The 5,149-nt window shown below is 50.2% G+C and overlaps 1 pseudogene; it reads right to left on the bottom strand.

Annotated features, from left to right (window-relative positions):
• Nucleotides 1–4,380: 4,380 nt before the first annotated feature.
• On the bottom strand, nt 4,381–4,937 carry LOC118985976 (proteasome maturation protein-like; annotated as a pseudogene).
• Nucleotides 4,938–5,149: the final 212 nt, after the last annotated feature.

Below are 5,149 nucleotides of genomic sequence, written 5' to 3' on the forward strand. Positions count from 1 at the left end.
GTTGATTTACTCTCGTGTGACTTAAGAATGATACCAGGCTTGAGCTCGGAGTACTGCAGAGAGTTCCTGGGGTCTGGGAACCTGGGTCTGCTCCCCGTTGTCACCAATGCTCTGGGTGGCATTAGGCGAGACACTTAACCTCGTTATGCTTTAGTTATCTGCAAAATTGGATTATGATAAATATTACCTCATGCAGTGTTGTTACAAAGAAGGGCGAGTGTCTGTATGAAAGCATTTTGTAAATAATTCGGCACTATGTGAGGATAAGAGATAGTTCATTTTATTCATTATTCATTTTATTCTGGCACATCCTTGGATAGGATCATTTATTCATTGAGCAAGCATCTTTATAAAACACGATGAGTTATGAACAGCATTATTATCACGATTCTACAGATGAGGAAAATGAGGAACAGAGAAATTAAATAACTTGCCCAAGGTCACACATTTGCAAATCCGCGACTCTAACCCAAACAATCTACTCCCAGAGTCCACGTATGTCACCGCTACACCGAGGGACAGGATGTTCTGGCTTTTCTTCAAACTGCAGTTTGCCTCAGCGAAGTAGGTCTTGGGGAGGGGGCAGAGAGAGAGAGAGGGGCACAGGGAAGGACGGGATCCTTGTAGGAGAGGCCACGAGATGGGGGCCAGAAATCGGGACAGGAAAGCAGTGGCCCCACTAAGCACCCGTGGGTGGGAGCTTTCCTCAGGAAAACTGTCTGTCTCCCTGCTCAGCCACCTGGGACGGAATACGCAGAGGAAGGAGTTCTTGGGCAAACCAACTTATTCCCAGGAGAGACGCCTATCATACGAGAGGCCATTATTCCCCACGGTGGTTGACAGGCTCTAGAGCCCCACGCTGGTGCAGGTCCCAGGAGAGCAACTCAGTGTGCGGGACAGGGACAGGACTATGTACTCCAGCCCAGCTCCTAGCAGGTGTCAGGATCGGGACGGTGTATAACAAGATGTAGTCCCGTCCTGCCCTTAAGGTACTCGTGATCTGGTGGGAGAGGAAGATGGATACATAAAACAGTATAACGTCTTGATCATGAGATGTGATTATGTCCTAGGCAAGCTCTAAGGCTGTTTCCAGTGACTTCCACATCTCCTGGTATTCACATGCTTGTGTGATTCCTTCTTTTTGAGAATGAGCCGGATTTACAGACTCGCCTCTAATGAGTAGAAAATAGCAGTAGTTAGTGATAGGATGCCGCTTGCGAGATATAAAAGATCTGTGACATCTGACACATCTCTCTTTGTCTCTGTCTGTTTCTGCGTATCTTGCATTCAGGGATACAAGCTCCCACATCATGGGCAGTCCTGAGCCCTCAAGGAGAAGTGGGGAACCGAGCCCCACCCCACAGTGGCCCATGGGGACATGAGGCCTGTCGTCCACCACATGAGTGAGCCTGAAAGTGGATCTTTCTGTCCCAATAGAACCTTGAGATGACGGAAGACCCTTCACCTTGACACCCTGACACCTTGACCATAACCTCAAGAAAGGCCTTTCGCCAGAAGCAGCCAGTTAAGCTGCTCCAGAAACTGTGAGATGATAAATACTTGTCACTTTAAGGTGCTGCACTTGGGGTAGTTCGTTATGCGGCAATGGATAACGAACACACGATAGCACCAAGCTCTTCCAGAATAGCTGTAGAGTCAAGTTGATGGTTAACGTAACGGGGGTTGGCCAAATGCAGAGGGGTGTTCCAGCCAGAGCAGCAGCCACGGAGGTGGCTGTCGGAGTTTGACCCGGTTGGACAACACAGGGTGCCTGTGGGCGTGGAGGGGCCGCAGTGGGAGATGAAGCCCGAGAAGTGAGTGGGTGTATCAGACGGGCTTAGGAGTTTCGATGACCAAGTCAGATTCCCCCAGAGAATCACTCTGCGGAGAGATCGGAGAGATCGGTGGGCTATCTGAGTGAGGGAGTACGGGAAGGCCAAGAATCTGAGAAAACCCTTGAAACATTGGACCCTTGAAGACCATAAATTCAGCAGCTTTCACTGCCATTGATTTCTAGGCTACAGTTCTCTGTCTCAGGGGATTTTACTTTATTCCTCCTGTAATCATTCTTTGTTGTCATTAATGTTAAAATAAAATGCAGTACTTACCACTATTGTAGGGTTATGGGGCTCACGGCAGACTCACTGATGTGCTCCACCTGCCCCCTCAGACGTAGGTCTGGGGGGCTCCCCGTGGCCTGCCACGCTCCGTGTCATGGATGTGGGAGTGGGGCCTGGGTGGGACCCTTGCCCTCACCCTCAGACTGTAAAAGGCTCCGAACCCCAATCGCAGCCTAGAAATAAAGCAGGGGTTAGGGAGGAAGGTATGAAGTCAAAGAGGCCTGGGTTAAAACCATGGTTTCAGCACCGTCTGTGTGGTCTTCGATAAATGACTTAACTAACCCCCCTGAATCTCAGTTTATTCACCTGCTAGGCAGGGACTGGAGCAGCGCCAACGTCACAGGTCGTGGTGTCGATTTAACAGGGGGACGTCCTGCCTGGGGCGCACCTGTGCACCAGACCTACTTACCAGGAATAGTGGTTACTGTTCTCTGTGGTGCCTTGGAAGGTCATGTCCCATTCAGATTCACATTCTCTGGCCGTTTCCCTGTTTCTGACTGTAGAATAATTACATGAATTCATCCTGCCTCTAAGTCCTGAGTATGGTCCCAGCACATTTTCAGTAGCAACCGCAAGAGCTATTTGCGTCTGCACAGGCATGAGAACCAACACCCTCACTGCTCTAGTTATCTATCAATGGGCAACAACTCACCCCTAGCCCTAGCAGCTTAAAACAACACGTCTTGCTCATCTTGTAGTTTCTGCGGCCAGGAATCTGGGCACAGTCTGATGGGCCCTTTGCTTTAGAGCCTCTCATGGGTTGCCGTCCAATGTTGGCTGGGGCTGCAGCCTCCTGGGAAGGACTGACGGGGGTGTGACCACTGACTTGCTTCTCCGCTCACGTGGAGGTGGGCAGGTTCACTCCTGTGAATGCCATTGGGCCGACGGCCCCTGCTCCTTGCTGGCTGTTGCCTGGAGTCCATCCCCAGTTCCTTGCCATGTGGACACCTCCAGCTTGCTTCATCAGGGCAAGCATATGGGAGCCAGACAGAAAGTGCCAAGAGGGTGTCAATGAGAGAGAGAGAGTCAGGGTCTTTGTGACCTGATCTCAGGAAGTGACATCCCACCACTTTGTCATATTTTATGCGTTAAAGCAAGTTTCCATCCCACAGTGATCACAGTGAAGTGAGAGAGAGGGGGAAAGGGCATTTCCCAAGGAAGTAAATACCAGAGAACGAATACCAGCAGAAGTTGCCGGAAGCTGCCTACCACACCAGGGTGCCTAAGAGCCTACAGGTGGGGAGTAAAGTTGGCATGCACACTAACACCAGCACACTAGGATTTAAAAGAAAATATTTACTTATATTTACTTATCTTTAGAGAGGAAGGGAAAGAGGGAGGGAGAGAATATCAATGTATGGTTGCCTCTCGTGGGTCCCCTTGCTGGGAACTGGCCTGCAACCCAGGCATGTGCCCTGACTGGGAATCAAACCCCAACCCTCTGGTTCACAGGCCCACGCTCAATCCACTGAGCTGCACCAGCCAGGGCACAGCACACTAGGATTTTTTGAGGAGAAAAGCTCACAGCCCAGCTCCCATGGTGAGAGTCCATGCTTTCTCTCTTGCTCTCCTAATATTTGACGTTTGAGTCTGAAGCTCTAAACCTCATTGTGACAAGACTCCTCTTGGAGGGTTCTCTCCACAGCTATGGCTGAAAGGGCTGCCAGGGAGGGAGACTGACCATCTCAGCACCTGCCTAGGGGTTAAGCACCTTGACCTTCTACCCCAACACCCGCCCTGTCCTCACCCCTTCCCGATGATGGCTGTTGTGTGCACATTAATTGGAAAGATCACTGTAGATATATTAGATCATTATATGTTGAAAAATTCTGTGAGACGTTTAAGTTATTTGATAAGGCTACTTTTGGTTGGTTTCCACTTACATCAAAACTGTGGCGTTACTGTAACGAGGCCCCTTGCAGGTCTCAGGCCCTTCTGGAGCTTTGACCTTGATCCTTCTCTCCATTCAGAATCCGAGGTCACACGCCCACTCAGGCCAATGTTGGTTCTAGAATCCCTGCCCAGACAGAGCTTTAAAACTCTGATGGGATTTTTCTGGAACTGGCTGAGTCGGGGGGGTGGGGCTCCCAGAGAGGGAGTGCCCTTGGATTCCAAGTTGGGGTTTAGAGAGCTCACGGGGTCCCCACTACCCAGAGACCACATCAGACATTCCTTCCAATCCAATGCATACCCCAAGAAGCCCGTGTTTTCTCTGGCACGTGAGAGATCAGAGAAGTCCACATTCAACCTTTTCCTTTTCTCAGGTGTCAGTACTTTGAATATCGTGCACAGACACTTGTAGTAAAAAGACGATGTAAGCACGAGGTAGCCCCTCCCTTTCCGTGATCAGCTCACTGCACGCCAGCAAGCCTAGTTTATATTCCACCATCAGGTGTGGCTCTCCCCTTAGTTCACTCTGTGATGGGTCATTAAGAATATCTTCGGATCCAATAGTCTCGTCATCACCCCTCAAAATACCCGGTGGAAGGTCCGAGCTCCTTCTCAGGAAGGAGACGCTGAACCCGCTGCACTGCCTGGAATTCCATTTGCAGCTTTGGTGGAGCAAACAGACCCTGGGTGTTGCTCGGGGTGGAAAAACTCATTTTATCTTGGTTGAGCTGGACATTTTTTTGTTGGTAATTCAAGAGGATGACTGGGCAAAAGTTCATTTTTCGCACAAGTAAAACCTTTTCAAAGGAGATCATGACTTCCAAAGTTCTGCTTGTGGAAGGTTCTGTAACTGGAATGCTGTCCTCTAGCCGGGATCTAAGTCCTCTGGTATTCATTCTCAGTTTGCTCTGTGAACGGCCTCTTAGCACCCTCCCACGCCCAACTTCTCACTCTGCACGCCCCTCCCCCCACAGTGCCCACTGCTGTCTCAGGTGCGCCCTCCAACCAACCACTGTGCCCCAGCGACTGTGCGCTGGCGGGACTTATTCAACCTAATCTGCACAGCAGTGGGAGAGGTATACACTGGTTAAGAACATCATACAGGCGCGGAGTGTACAATCCTGTAACACGTCATCTAT

Source organism: Sturnira hondurensis, unplaced genomic scaffold (genome assembly GCF_014824575.4).
Source record: "Sturnira hondurensis isolate 20B ecotype Veracruz unplaced genomic scaffold, ASM1482457v3 Scaffold0004136, whole genome shotgun sequence".
Classification (NCBI taxonomy): Eukaryota; Metazoa; Chordata; class Mammalia; order Chiroptera; family Phyllostomidae; genus Sturnira; species Sturnira hondurensis.